At 35.1% G+C, this 15896-nt stretch overlaps 1 non-coding gene across 1 annotated transcript; it reads left to right on the top strand.

Moving 5' to 3' along the window:
* Positions 1–6305: 6305 nt before the first annotated feature.
* LOC116539244 lies at positions 6306–6414 on the top strand. Its single transcript, XR_004263961.1, has one exon. It is a non-coding gene; the product is annotated as a U6 spliceosomal RNA (small nuclear RNA).
* Positions 6415–15896: the final 9482 nt, after the last annotated feature.

Raw genomic sequence — 15896 nt, 5'->3', positions numbered from 1 at the left:
TTCTTAAAGGTAAAACCTTTTCAATTTTTTTAAAATGCAGATTCTCCCACCCCCATTAATGTAAAACAACACAGGAAAGAAAATATGCCCTGAAAATAGGCTTTATCTTAAAACTCAAGCAAAACTAAAGCAACTTAGAATTAATAGACATTTTGCTGCTGCTGATAGTTTTCTGAAAACCTGATGTATCATCTCTCAGTGGTTAGGCTTAAGAGGGAAAAATGGGAAGGGAAAAGGAGAGCCATCAGGAGTACGCAGGTCATTTGGAAATTAGGTAATAAGGGAAAATGCCAAGAAGAGTTTTTTTTAGTTTGTTGTTCTTCCAGTTTATGTGTTGAGACAAGGTGCTCTTTAGCTTTGGGGCTAATAAATTTTGGTTTGAAAAAGAGAGTGCGTTGAAACTTGCCTAGAGATTTTGGGAGGACTCAGGAAACGATATTGGCAGTGAATACGTGGTGACAAAATGAGAAACACTTCAACAGAAGATGAAACAAATGTTAACTGACTTATTACCCACCCAGGCAGAAACAGCCACTTAGATCTAAGAGTCTAATTTTCTTCTCAAATCTAGAATGTCTTGGTGGAAAGGTGGGAGATAAGGAGCTTATTAATAGCAAAATAAAGTTGGATTTTGAGTTTATTTGTTCCTGTTCTACTCATGCCCATGAAAATTAAAGGTAGATTTAATAAATGACTCTATCTCTTAATCTTTTCTTTTTTGGCCATATCTACAACTGATAAAGGGAATTAGCCATGTGGGTGAGGGATGAGACTGATGTGATTGCCTGCTGCACTAATTCTCAGAATTGTGCATTATAGTGACCTGAGCAAATTTGTTAAAAATCTAAAAGTTTAGGCTTTCCCCTGAAGCTTTTGATGTAATAGATCTAATAAGGCCTGAATGTGTATGTTTAAAAATGTTTTCTTGAAGCTGAGCACAGTGGCATGTTCCTTTAGTCCCAGCTTGAGCCTAAGAGTTTTAGTCCAGCTTGAGCAACATAGTAAGACTCTTTAACCACAATAACAGCAAAAAACAACAACAACAAAAAACCCTCGAAGGTTGGATACACTCCTGTTTAAGAACCCCAGAATAGATAAGTGCAATATATACATTTCTGTATCTCAAGAAGTATACAAAATCACTAGAAGAGTTGGCGATTGCTAGGTGCTACTTTCTTCAACGTTCTCGTTTTCAATAAGATTAGCCCGACTTACCTGTCTTTCTCTCTGTCTGTGACTGGGAAGTGAAAGGAAGTATTATTGGCACTATCTCTCATCTTACAGAATAACACCTTTTTTTCTCCACCATTAATCATTGACTTCCATTCAGAGTCTTTAAATATTTGCTTATGGGTAATCTTCAATAAGTAGAGGCTGACTCTTTAATGATTTCATGCCCCTTTGTCACCATACAGGTGATTATGTGTCTACAAATGTTCATTACAAGTTGGATTTTCTCAGTTAAATTAATAGCCAATCCTAAATTTTTTTTTTAAGTTGAAGTTATATTATGAACTATCCCAGTATGTCTGTTAAGTTTATAGATCTTTAGCATAACCAGGATGCCAGCTTTACACACTGAAATCTGTGAAGTTGATATAAATTTGATATGTCAAAATTCTTTTGATTAGAAGAATTTCCATAGAAATTATTTTAATAATTTAGTTTTGGCAGTCATATAAACTATTTGGCTAACAATCTGGGAAAATTATATACAAATAGATTATAAATGAATGCATGTTGGAAAAATTCTTGAAGTGGGTATTTTGAGTCTTAATAGCAATTTTTATTGTATATGAGGGCCTGATTTTTTTTGGTAAAACATGATACTAGAGAAAGAAAATATTTTACATGCACATACTTGGATTATACACAACCATTTAGTTACAGATTCATAGCAAATATAAAAACAAAAGGGCTATATTCTAAATGTGCACAGACTTGTTTGCCTCTATAAATTGAGTCAACAGGCAAAATTTAGAAGACTTATGCAGAAATCTGGACTTCAGACTTGTCTTAAAAATTCAAATATGGTGTCCCCTGAGTTTCTACCACTGTTGGCCTGCTGTGCACAGGATGCTCTTTTGTAAAAAGCATATATTCTCCAGTTTGCTACTGTGCCCACATCAGTACTTTCCTTGCTCGGATAACCTTCCTTTGTCCTTGTAGGTATTTGAGTTTACAACTTTTATGTTGTAGTATATTTTGATAAAGATTTCAAGGCTTTTAAGTCAATGCGTATTTGTTTATAATATATAGTCTATAGATTGTATAAATCCCTCAGTTATGGGGTTGAATTTTAGAATTTAGTTTAAAACTCTTTTTCTTAATACCACAAACAATCATCTTCCCATACGAATGCCTAGAAGGTTTTTTTAGGTTATTCGTGATTATAGTTGGATAGTTTATGAATATTGCAGACGTTATATCTTTCTCCTCAGCAATTTTCCTTAAAAATGCAAGTGACTTACTGACTTTCACTATGCTAGAAATAACCATATGGATCAGTATGAGAACTTTTATTGATAAGCCATTATATTTGTATGTGCTTTATATTTAGCCTAAAATAAAAAATAATTAAATAGCCATTTAAATGGAAACCAATAAAAATGGATTTAAAAAGTAGGGTTGCATTAGGGTTTCAGCATTATCATTACAATTGAGAATAGAATTTCTTACTGAGCTTTGTTTTTTTTAATACTTATTTTTAAATTTTTTAACCCTCTCTCTCTTACACAGAACATACTGAGCTTTATAACAGTTAAGATAAAAATCTGTTCTCTTGTATTAAAAGAAACCCATGGACTATTTAATAATATGGAAAATATGTGCATTCTAAGCCAATCAGCCTTGATTCAGAGCTCATTTCCTTAGTGACCTATTTGGAGCAGGAGTGCCTGATATTGGCATCTGGGATCCTAACATCATTGATAGAAGCGAATCAGGCAAGTTTGTACCACCCAGAAGAAGCCTCCAACTATATCGGGAAGCTCTGGAAACTGTATCTCTGAGACTCTTAATTCCTTAAATGTTAATATTTGCCACAAAAAGTATTGTCAGATGGGTATTAGGTAAAGTTCAAGAGATTTCTTGACTATTGGATATAAAATACAGTTTTGTAATACTTCTCATATAAGATTGTCATGGAGTCTTTCTCGGCATACAGTAAGCAAATATTCTTTGGAATATAGTTTAAGAAACACTGCTCTAGAGATAATTTAGATCATTAATTTATGTAAAAAACTTAAAAGTGTTTGCTACTGTGTTTTAAGTTTGGGGGACTATAGAGGTAAAAGATACACGCCTTACCCTCAAGCTCTTGGTTTCAGTGGGAAGCAATGAAGCGATTACAATATACCATACCAAGTGCCGTGATCAAAGCAAGGATTCTGGGACTGGTATGTTTGAAGGGAGTTTCGGTGATGACCACAGGTATGTGGGGAGGCAGTGGAGGGCTGTTTGCAAGGCAGAGAGCAGGACATCAGAAAGCACAGAGGAGTGAGAAGGAAGGGACTGGTTTTCATTTACTCCCTTCCTATATTGTATGTTGAAGTTCAAACATCTTAGAGAAGATTTTTAGTTCATTTTAGAGATTTGTAATTTTGTGAATTATTGTTTTTGCTGTTTCATAGAACGGAAACACACCACTTTTGTTTGCTATAATTTGCAAGAGACAGCAAATGGTGGAATTTTTAGTGAAAAACCAAGCAAATGTATGTGCTGTTGATAGGCTGAGACAGTACAGTAGTTTTTGTTTAAAATAAAAACCTGAGTGTTCTAGAGTGGAGTCACTCAAGTCAGAAATATTTATAAGATTAACATAATTACTGGCATATAGTGACAAATATCAACACAAATTATCAAGTAGAGAAGCAAATATCTGGACTAAGCAACATAAAGAACATATAGTAGGATACGTTTTCTCTTACAATATTGTTATTTGTAACCTGATGTTTTTGGTCTTGTAATCTTATGTTAGCTAAAGATTTTTGTATTTTATTAATTTTTGAATTGTGGACTTTTAGTTTATGACTACTAGTATTATCATTATTGTTATTATTTATTGTTTTCAGGCTGTAGATGGCTCTTATCTGACTGCTAGCTGATATGAATTACAATATATCAGACTAGGAAAGCAATGGGAAAATCTTCATTTAAATCTTTGCCTGCTTTAGATAAATGACCTCAGCACAGTTTCTCGGCCATCAAGGGACTGTAAGTTAGCAACTTGTATTATGTCATACCCCAGTGGAACAAGAGAATTCCTTGTTGTCCCTTCCTTTTAGCCTTGGTGATAATTTACAAAGATGAACACTTGAGCACCCAAGATGCTTATAGACACAAGCTAGTACATGTAAATGGTTATTATGTCTACATTGACAGGCAGAAGATTAAATTGATAAAGTGTATCAAACTAGCTATTTAGTAATGACTTTATTAAAGTTCTTGAATGGAGTTATTTCTTTGTTATTTTAGAACAGCCCTCATGCTTCCTGTACATTATGGCTCATCAGGTATCGTCAGTATTTTTCTTCAGCAAAATATTAATGTCTTTACTCAAGATATGTGTGTATGAGATGCAGGAGATTATGCTATTTATTGTGGTTTGACAAGGTAAGTGTTTGTATTAAAAGGCCAGTTAATACTAAATTGATGTTTAAAATAGTTGCAACCATTGAATCTTATACATTAGGTGAGAGTTCATAGTTTGGTTCAGGTCATTTGAAATAGCAAGAGCTAGTCCTCTTTTTAGCTAGAAATCAAGCAGAAGGCTGGATTAGTTAGAAATAGAATGCAAGATTCTTTCAGGACTTTTAAGACCTTTATGCCTAGGGATCTCAATGTGGTTTATTTTATTCTAAGTGTAATCCCCATGCATCAGATGAAAATAGAGCCACATCTTTGACTTCTGTTTTCTTCGTTTCTTTCTTTTTCTATTTTGTAGAGGCAAGGTCTCACTATGTTGCCTAGGCTGGTCTTGAACTCCTGAACATAAGTAATCCTCCTGCTCAGCCTCTGAAAGTGCTAGCCAGCATGCCTGACCTGACTTTTCTAATGAGTTATTGGGTCTTGAAATGTTCAGTTTAACAGAAAATCTTGTATTGTCCCTGGGGCTATCTCCTGTGTCTTCCTCCTTTGAATTTTCTGAGAAACTAAGATGCTTTTTTTTTTTTTTTTTTTTTTTTCTCTGAGGCGGAGTTTCGCTCTCTTTACCCAGGCTGGAGTGCCGTGGCGCGATCTCGGCTCACCGCAGCCTCCGCCTCCTGGGTTCAGGCAATTCTCCTGCCTCAACCTCCTGAGTAGCTGGGATTACAGGCACGCGCCACCATGCCCAGCTAATTTTTGTATTTTTAGTAGAGACGGGGTTTCACCATGTTGACCAGGATGGTCTCGATCTCTTGACCTCGTGATCCACCTGCCTCGGCCTCCCAAAGTGCTGGGATTACAGGCGTGAGCCACCGCGCCCGGCCCGAAACTAAGATGTTTTCTAAGTCCAAGGAAGGCAATCTTTCTTTACAAGTCAGAAGGCGGAAAAATGGCCATTCTAATTCTGTTTCCATGGATTCACTTGCTGTATTGATGCCATTGTAACTGGTCCTGCAATCTGATAATGATTGACCTTGGCCACTAGGATGCATTTACTGATTCAGACCCCGAAGTTTTCATGGTGAATCATACATAGACTTCAAAGCTACAGTGTTTATTAGTTTATGTACTTATGCTCAGCCATTGTTCCTAGCACCCTTCTCTGGGAGCCAGGCCTCCTAGCTTTACCCAAACAAATGTAAGCAAATTGATGCTTCCCTATACTAAAAACATTATTTGGAGCCCACATCTTAGGTAGACTTAGCCCAGACCTTCATGGTAAGTTATCTTTTGAGACCCCTATTGCTGTTTTCTCTAACAAATTTTAGTTGAGATTGTTCCCACCAGTCAGAGATGTTCAAATGTTGCAGGAAGAGATTAGATTTCCCTTTCCCTTTTGCTATCAGATTTGTATCTTGAGGCTTTTTTATATCTTGTGCAGCAGCTTTGCTTAGATAGCAGAAGGTTCTATGTTACCTTTCCACAGAGCACTGGGAACCAACTTGCAGTTGGCCCTTCAAGTAATCCATTTCTACAATAATAAAGATCTCCCAGGCCACTTGCATATCTACCTCAAGTTTTAAATATATTTTAAAGTTCCACCTCACAGGAAGGCAGTAAATAAAATTCTCTGAATCTCAGGTAGGTGAGTTGGATTGAACAGAGCTAAGCTTCATCTATGACTCATGAGTATCCATGTATAAAACAGGGCTTTGTCCCTGTTTCAGCAGCACATACTTTAATATTGGATCAATAGAGAGCAGATAAGCATAAGCGTGGCTGCTGCCTAAGGATGGCATACAGATTCATAAAGCATTCCATATTTTGCATTGCCCCAGAAGGTCATTTGACTATTTGTTGACCAGCTCCAAGGAAGCAGTGTGAGTCAAACCGCAACAGGAGATGCCTGATATTGAAATTGTGATTATCACTATAAAACTATTGATGTACAGTGACCTATGAAAGGAGAACATAGCTGAGTAACATATGGGATGTTACATGCAAATATATTGTTAGTACATGTCTTGGAAATGGGAAAATGTCAACTTGCAATTCCTTCATAAACCTGAAAAAAAAAAAAAAAAAGGCAGGGTTTTTTTCTTGTCTGGTATTTGGAGCGGACCATGGAGATCCAGCATCCTGGCACAGATGTGCTGGCTCGGAGTTTGAGGAGGTAGAGAAGGAGTGGTGGTTGTCCAAGCCAGGTTTTGACATCTGTTAATTTTCTGCTCTTGCCGTGATTGATGAGCTCAGTAATAGGGGACAATTATGTTATCTATTTTAATTGGATATTTATATATAAATTTAGTTACAAGTTTTGAATTAGCAAAAATGCCCTGAAATACAAGCCACAATAAATACAACTAATAAACAAAATTAGCACTTAACATTTTATGAAAACTGTAACATTTGAATATTAGAACCTATGGAAAAACACACATCAAGCTTCATTTGGGACTCTAAAATAGTTTCAGCAATAAAGTTTAAGAATAAATAATTCCATTGCTTTACTATTTCTCTGAACATTTAAGCATGTAATCTCATTACATCTTCCTAACAACCTAGTGAAGTAAGTTAGCAAAATCCTTATTTTTTAGAAGAAACCATGGAGCCTAAGAGGAGCAACTTGTCTGAACACAAATACCTATTGGTTACAGAGCAAGGACTTGTTCTGAGTGCGGGATACTTTGCATGATGTCCAGCTAACTATAGTTAATATACTGAGCTGTGCTCCTTCCATTTATGAGTACTTCACTTTTTTTCTTTAATTAAAAGATTAATAAACTTGTAAAGCTTAAAATTTTGAAGTGTATGGGACAGGAACTAAAGTTCTGGTATTAGTGTTGATATTGCTGAAATGATTTAAGAATTTAATATGTTTGGTAAGTATTTTTTATTTTAGTATTAAAATAGCAATTTTATTTATAACTTTTTTATACATAGAATTTGACACCAAATTTTGGAAAGTAAAAAGAAGCTACTTCAAGGCAAGTGAGATTTCTGATACTAAATTTCTCACTTATCTTGGTCCTACTCTTGATAAAAGAGAAAGTCAGATGTAAGATTAAGGTAGCTTTAATGGAAAGAGACCAGTTAAAAAATATGTGTAAATTGCAAATATATATGTATGTATATACATGTATGTAAATTAATTTTCAAAATTTAACTTCTTTAGTTTGGAATTCAGAGTTATTTAAGAAGTTAGTTGTATCTAATTTATAATCTGAAACAGTATTGTTTGAAAAAAAATCATTTACTTAATTACAATCCCTAAAATTCTATATAATATTTTTTGCATAAATAAGAAAAAAGATTGTTAGTATATTGTATGTTTTCTCTATAGTGACATTATGAAAAATTGAACTTATTATACACAAGGATCTTCCATTTTATTTTTATAATAAATTGTTTGCATTTAGTAAATAAATAATTATAGCTGACCAATGAATAATGTGGGGGTTAGGGACTCTAATCTTTGTGCAGTTGAAATCTGAGTATAACTTTTAATTTCCCTATCTTAGCTACTAGTAACCCACCATTGACTGGAAACCTTCCTGATAACATAAACTGTCCATTAAAACCTATTTTATTTGTGCTGCATTATTATATACTGTGTTCTTACAACAAAGTAAGCTAGAGAAATGAAGCTGTTAGAAAATCATCAGAAGACATATTGACTTTTCATAAAACAAGTGGACCCTCACAAAGGTCTTCATCTATGGATTTCAGAGGCAGAAGAAAATCTGCATATAAGTAAACCTCTGCAGTTCGAACCCTTGCTGTTTGAGTGAACTGTGTCATGTATTAATTTTTGTCACTAAGAAAGTAACTAGAACTGGGAACTCAACAATCCCTTTGTCTTACTGTAAGTAAATGACAATAAGAACTGTAAAATTGAACCAGCGTGCACCCATACAAATTGGAGATTATGTTTTGGAGATACCTACTGAGTGCAGAAGACAGAAAAACAATTCCTTCCTGAGAAGTACAAGTTATGTTACATATTGTTACATAAGCAAAATGGTTTTATCTGTCATTGTTTACACACACACACGTGCACGTGCACATATACACACACATACATGTGCTCTTGCACATGCATATGTACACACTAATAAGTTAAAAGTCCTGCTGATTCTTTATGACCAAATCCACTATTTGCAGGGAGCAGCGGATAACACATCCTACAGTTTGGATGCAGTTCTTTTGACTTTTTGACTTGTTCTGTGATGAACTGCCTTTAATGAGTGAACCATGTTTCTTGTTTTATAAGAAATAAAAAGATTAGAAGCAAGTAAAAGGAGCTCTATGATCAGTAGAAGACTGTTGTACTTTACTCAGTGGTCATATGTTTTTTTTCCAGGTAAGAAGGTTACTTGACTGATGAGTCCTCCAGTTATACAAGTTACTTACTTACTTAATTATTATTATTATTATAAGAAATGGGGTCTCTGTATGTTGCCCAGGCTAGAATACAGTGTCTGTTCAGTGGTACAATTACAGCTCACTGTAGTAGCCTTGCTTCTGGGCTTAATCAGTCCTCCTACCTCATTCTCCTGAGTAGCTGGGACCATAGTCATGTGTGATTACATCTAGCTGGATACATAATTATTTATCAATTGATTTGTTTGTTTATCTGTTTCTTTTTGAGACAGTGTCTCCCTCTGTTGCTAGAACTTGAGTGTAGTGGTGCAGTCTTGGCTCCCTGCAACTTCTGCTTCCTGGCCTTAAATGATCCTTTCACCTCAGCCTCCCAAGTAGCTGGGACTACAGGCATACACAACCATGCTTAGCTATTTTTCTTTTTAACATATGTATGTATGTACGTATGTATGTATGTATGTATGTGTGTATTTTTTAGATGAGGTCTCACTATATTGCCCAGGCTGGCCTGGAACTTCTGAGCTCAAGTAATCCTTCTGCTTCAGCCTCCCAAAATGCTAGGATTTTACTAGTGTGATCTACAGCACCTGGCATGCACAATTGTCATAAAAAGAAATTAAGCCCCAATTGAATTGCAGAAAATTGACTACCTTTTATTTTATTTTTTTGTTTGTTTTAAGGAACATTCATATTGTAGAACATACTGTCAATCATCAAGATTCTCTTTTTTTTTTTTTTAATTCTGGTTAAACTAGGATTGCTGCTTATTTCACATTATTTTCTGAAATAATTGTTTTATTTATTTCTTTTATGGCTTTATTCAATTAGATACAGAAATACCAGAATCTCCAAGCGAAATATCAAGGAGAAAAAAGAAAATAAAAGAAAAACAGATTAGGGAAACATTCTGTGAAATAACCATCTGATGACATTCACATATATTATTACCAACTTAATAAAAATCTATATGATACATTTGTGTCAAGGGCTTCCAGACCAACCCCTAGGATTGGTGATTCAGTAGAAGGTCTCACAGGACTCAGAAAATAATCATACTCAGATCTTTAATTTATTACAATGAAAGGATACAGGTGAAATTAGAGGGAAAAGGTTCATGTGGTCAAGTCCGGAGGAAACCAGGTATAAGTTTCCAGGAGCTTTATCCTGTGGCATTCCCAGGATCTGCTTAATTCTCCCAGCCTCACATTTTGACAAGATGTGCAGTGATGTCTACTAGTACCAGAATCTCATTAGAGACTCATTACCCAAGTTTCTTAAATGGAGGTTACTCTCCCTCGCATGTACCCAAATTCCAGACTCCCAGAAGGAAAGCATCTGTTCAGAGTAACCACATTGTTTAATACACACTTGAGACACAATGAGGCATTCTTCTCAAGGAATGGTGGGAACCCTCTCAATTTTAATTTCCTAAACACCCGCCAAGGGGCCAGCCTTCCATGTCGTCCTTTCTAAGGATGTCTTTTGCCTGCTATATGAAATCTTTTCTTCACAAACGTTTTAGACCCAACTTAATTTTTGGTGTTGTTTTAAAATTTCATTTTATAGCAAATTATAAGATAAGTTAACTTGGTACCAGTTTCTTTTGTATGATCCATCCTTAGTTGCAATGCCGGTTACTTTTTTTGTATTTTGGTGACTAACAGGTTTTTTTTTTTTTGTAGTTACCATATCTGTATTAGGGAATTACAATCTGTCCTCCTTATCTCTTTAGCCTTTCAGTAGAATTGTTAAATAAAATAAGCCTAATAATTTCTGAGTTAAAATTGGAATAAAAATTATTTTGTTTTCATTACATGAATAATCTAGTTTTCATATTGTGCTAAATCCCTGTTTAGAATTGTGAAATAAAATAATCATTTTATCAATATTTTCTTTCCTGAGCATGCAATTAATTTGTTTTACATATTTTGTTTACTTCAATTTGAGAAATAATGCCTACATGCTATTACTTTTGTCTTCAATGATCTCCAATTTTGGGGGTCACCATGTCTTGCTTAAATATGTCATCATAACAGGTTCAGTGAATATCTTTTATTTTTCATTTTAGTTTTTGTTCTGGAAATCCTGGGATGCATAGACAATGAGTATCTTTTTTAGATTAATAACTTTATTTCTTAGAGCAGTTTTAGTTTCACAGCAAAACTGAGAGGAAGATGAAGAGATTTCTCATTATTTTCCATGCCTCCCACACATGCATGGCCCTTCCCATTATTAGTATTTTCCACCAAAGTGGTACATTTGTTACAACTGCTGAACCTGCATTGACACATTATAATCATTCAAAGTTCATAGTTGACATAAGGCTTTATTCTTAATACTGCACATTCTGTGAATTTGGACAAATGTATAATTACATGTATCTATTATTTTAATATGATAGAACAGTTTCACTGCCCTAAAAATTCCCAATACTATGCCTATTCATCTCTCCCTTTCTTCCTAGCAACTCCAAACACTCATCTTTTCTATCTTCATAGTTTTACTTTTTCAGAAGAGTCATATAGTTGAAATAATACAGTGGATATATTTTTGACTAGTTAAAAAATTAAAGTTCTATGGTAATTGAATGTAGTCATTTAAGTTATACTTTGTCCTTTTGTTTTTCTACTGTTTTATTTTTATTATAAGATTTGATAACATGTGCTTTACATATTTAGAAAACATGATCCGTGTAGATATTTGCCACATAATGGAAAGGATTGAGGAAAATGACACCACGAATTACCACACAGCACAAACTGGAGCATCTTCGTTTACGGAGTGGGTTCAGATAGACTCTCTGTTCCTTGGAAGGGAACAAGTTCAAGAGGTTGTACTTCATAATACTGGAATCACAAAGTCTTCCATATGTACTTTCAGTTGGAAATAAGACCAGGCAGTGAATGCTATAGGTAAATACCCATGCTCCTCACTGATCCGCTTCCTTTGAGGGATGAGTTTGAAAATAGTCTGTATTATGATGGCATAACTCACCTATGACTAGATTCTCTGTTATGAGAGATGGCAAGGAAATCACATAATTTTGCTTTATATGAGGTTAAAAAAGAATTTTTTTCCCCTAGGGAGAGGGGAAAGCATTGGGACATTCTGATAGCAAGAGGGCATTGATAGTTTTGTTTCTATATAGTTTTCACATCAGATAGTACTGCCTGGCAGCGTGCCACACCTCTCCAGTGTTTCTTAAGCTTCTCTGAATGTCAGGTGTGATTTGGAGTGGACAAGCTCTTAAAGGAGTGATCTTTCCAGTGGTTCTTTCTGTGGGAGGCAAAATGGCAGGTGAATTTGGGCCTTGTTATGTGTAGAGCTGAGCATATAGTTACAACTAAGTAAACCTGACCTCAGGTGATCCACCTGCCTTGGCCTCCCAAAGTACAGGGATTACAGATGTCAGCCACCATGCCCAGAATTCACTCTCTTACTGATGGATATTTGTCTCCAGTTTAGAGCAATTACGAATACTGCTGCTATAAACATTTTTTGTATATCTTCAGTTTTACTTAGCAATGCCACACTGTTTTCCAAAGTGGTTGCATTAGTTTAGATTCCTGCCAACAATGTGTGAGGATTCTTGCTTATCCACCTCTTTGCCAAGGCTTAGAATTGTTAATCTGTTAAATTGTATTAACCATTCTAATAGGTATATAATGAGTTTTTGTGTATAACTGAGGTATATGTCATACACAATAAAATATGAAAATGTACAACCTGAAAGAATATTTTACATATAAATGTATCTATATAACCACCACCCAGATATAGAATATTTCCAGGACCCCAGAAAGTTATCTCACACTCTTTTCCAGAAAGAAGCTGCTATTCTGTTCACAATGTTTTGACTTCAGCCACCATACATGTGTTTTGCTTGTTTTTGAACTTCACATAAATGAGCTCAGATAGTATGGACTCTACTGTGTCTGGCTTCTTTTGCTCAGCATAATGGATTTTTGCAGTTTATCCAAGTTGTTGGTTATTCTTTTTTTCTTGCTGAGTTCTGTTGTATGATCATATTGCACTTTGTTTATTCATTTTCTCATTGATTGGTTCTAGATATTATGAATTAAGCTGCTATGAACATTCTTATATATACTTATTTCTCTTGGGTATATGTCTAGGAGTGGATTTCTGGGTCATGGGTTAGGTGAGTGTTTAACGATATTAGAAATGACAGAACAGTTTCTTAAAGTGGTTGTACTAATTAACACTCCAGTTTGGTTTAATTTACATTTCTCTGATTACTAATGGGGTTGAACAGCCTTTTAATATGGATTTTTATTTTATTTTATTTTTTTTGCCATTTGGATGTCTTCTGTTTGAAGAGCTCATTGAAGTCTTAAGTCTTTTGCCTAATTTTCTGACAGGTGTTTTTTGTTTAATTGGTTTGTATAAGGGATAAATATATTGATCCCCTCCCCTCCCTGCCCCATCTCTGTGTTGCTGTTATCTTTTACTAGCTGGTGGCTAGCCTTTTTATTCTCTTAAAGGTATCTCTTCACTAACAGAAAAATTTTTAATTTTAATTTTAATTATTACGGATACATAATAACCATACATATTTATGGGGTAGATGTGGCATTTTGATGCAAGCATACAATGCATAATTATCAGATTAGGGTAGAGTACCTCATCACTTGAAGCATTTATCATTTCTTCATGTTAGGAATATTCCAATTCTAGTCTATTTGTTATTTTGAAATACAAAATAAATTACTGTTAACTGTGTTGCCCTATTGTGCTACTGAACACTAGACTTACTCACTCTTTTTAACTGTATTTTTGTACCCATTCACCCATCCCTCCTTTTTTCCCACTTCCCTTCTTGTCCTCTACTCTTGTCTATATGGGTTCAATTTTTTTTCTTTAGCTCCCACATATGGGTGAGAAAGTACAATGTTTGTCTTTCTGTGCCTGGCTTATTTCACTTACCATGACATCCTCCAGTTTTATCCATGTTGTTGCAAATGGCAGGATTGCATTCATTTTGATGGCTCAATAGTACTGCATTGTGTAAAAGTACATTTTCTTTATCCATTCATCTATTGATGGACACTTAGGTTAATTCCATATTTTGGCTATTGTGAATAGTGCTGCAGTAAGCATGGAAGTGCAGGAATCTCTTCGATGTACTCATTTCCTTTCTTTTGGGTGTATACCCAGCAGTGGGATTGCTGGATCACACAGTAGTTCTATTTTTAGTTTTTTTTGAGGAACCTCCACATAGCAATTGTACTAATTTACATTCCCAACAACAGTATACAAGGGTTCCTTTTTCCCCATATCCTCGCCATCATCTATCTTGCCTGTCTTTTTGATAAAAGCCGTTTCAGCTTGAGTGGGATGATACCTCATTGTAGTTTTGATTTCCATCTCTCTGATTAAAGAAAATCTTGTTTTAAATGTAGTTGAACATTTCTGACTTTTCCTTTGTAATTAGGAGTTTTTGTATCCCTGTGTGAAGATAATGTCCATTATTTGCTGTTGTTTGTCTTTCACATTTTAATCAACAGTCTCTGGAATTTTTGTGTGTGTGGTGTGAGATGGGGTCAGTTTGTTTTCCTAGATGACACATGATGATGATGATGATGATGATGATGATGATGTTGATGTTGTTTAGTTCCATTTATTGAAAAGACCATCGCCTCCCACTCTGTAGAGCTTCCTTGGTCATAAATCAGGTGTTTGAATATACAAGGATTTGCCTGCCTCTTCTATTCCTGAGACCCTTTCAGAGCAGGCTGTTGGCCAGGTCAAAACTATTTTGATAGCAACACTTGGTGATTTTTTGCCTCAGACTCATTCTCCCACAAGTGTACAATAGGGTTTTCCAGAGGCCACATGAAATGCAATGTTGCAACAGATTGAATGCAGAAGCAGATAAGAAAACCAAGCTGTCTCCCAAATAAAGGTGATTTCCAAAAATGTCAAAAAGTGCCACTCTGCTCACTCATCTTTTTTTATTTGTTTTGGAAAACAGTGATTTTTCATTAAACTGTTATTTATGTTAGCATACAATAGATTTCTTTTTATTTTTAAATGAATGAATTGATATTTAAAACTTTCCTGTTTTGGCCGGGCATGGTGGCTCATGCCTGTAATCCCAGCACTTTGGAAGGTTGAGGTGGGCAGATCACCTGAGGTCAGGAGTTCAAGAGCAGCCTGGGCAACATGGTGAAACCCTATCTCTACTAAAAATAAAAAATTAGTGGGATGTGGTGGCACATGCTCATAATCCCAACTACTTGGGAGGCTGAGGCAGGAGAATTGCTGGAACCTGGGAAGCAGAGGTTACAGTGAGCCGAGATCGTGCCACACACTTTAGCCTGGGTGACAGAGGGAGACTCCTTCTCAATAAATAAATAAAATTTCCTGTTTTAATTTTTAATGGGATAAATGTAATAGCTATAACCCATGTTAACTAAAGCATTTTAGAATCTCAATATTTACAGGAATGTCAAACTGAAAAGTTTGAGAATCACTTGTCAAGTTTTATGTCTTGATATTCAGTGGATAATAAATCTTGGTTATGTGTAGCAGTGGGCCCTGTGCATTTCCACATATATTTTAGAATTGGCTGTGATGTTCCACAGGAATACCTGTAAGGATTTTGATTGGAATTGTGTTGAATCAGTTTGGAATAACTGAAAATTTGTTTTGTTTTGTTTTGAGTTATACCTGCTATAATGGGAACTTGAAATCTTTGTACCATTGATTCTTCTGATTCATAAATGTTTTCTTCTCCATGTGTTTTGGTCTTTATTTTTTTCTCAATATTGTTATATAATTTTCTGTATAAAGGTTTTGCACATTTTCCAACCAGAATTTTTGAAGGAAAAGAATTCTACTTAGAAATAAACTGTGGCCAGGCACATTGTTCATTTATTACCCATCTTCAAAAGAACATTAAAGTA

Source organism: Sapajus apella, unplaced genomic scaffold (genome assembly GCF_009761245.1).
Source record: "Sapajus apella isolate SASKATOON/1434 unplaced genomic scaffold, GSC_monkey_1.0 scaffold126, whole genome shotgun sequence".
Taxonomy (NCBI): Eukaryota; Metazoa; Chordata; class Mammalia; order Primates; family Cebidae; genus Sapajus; species Sapajus apella.
The sequence above is the reverse complement of the archived record's forward strand: the minus strand, read 5'-3'. Positions and strand labels throughout refer to the sequence as shown.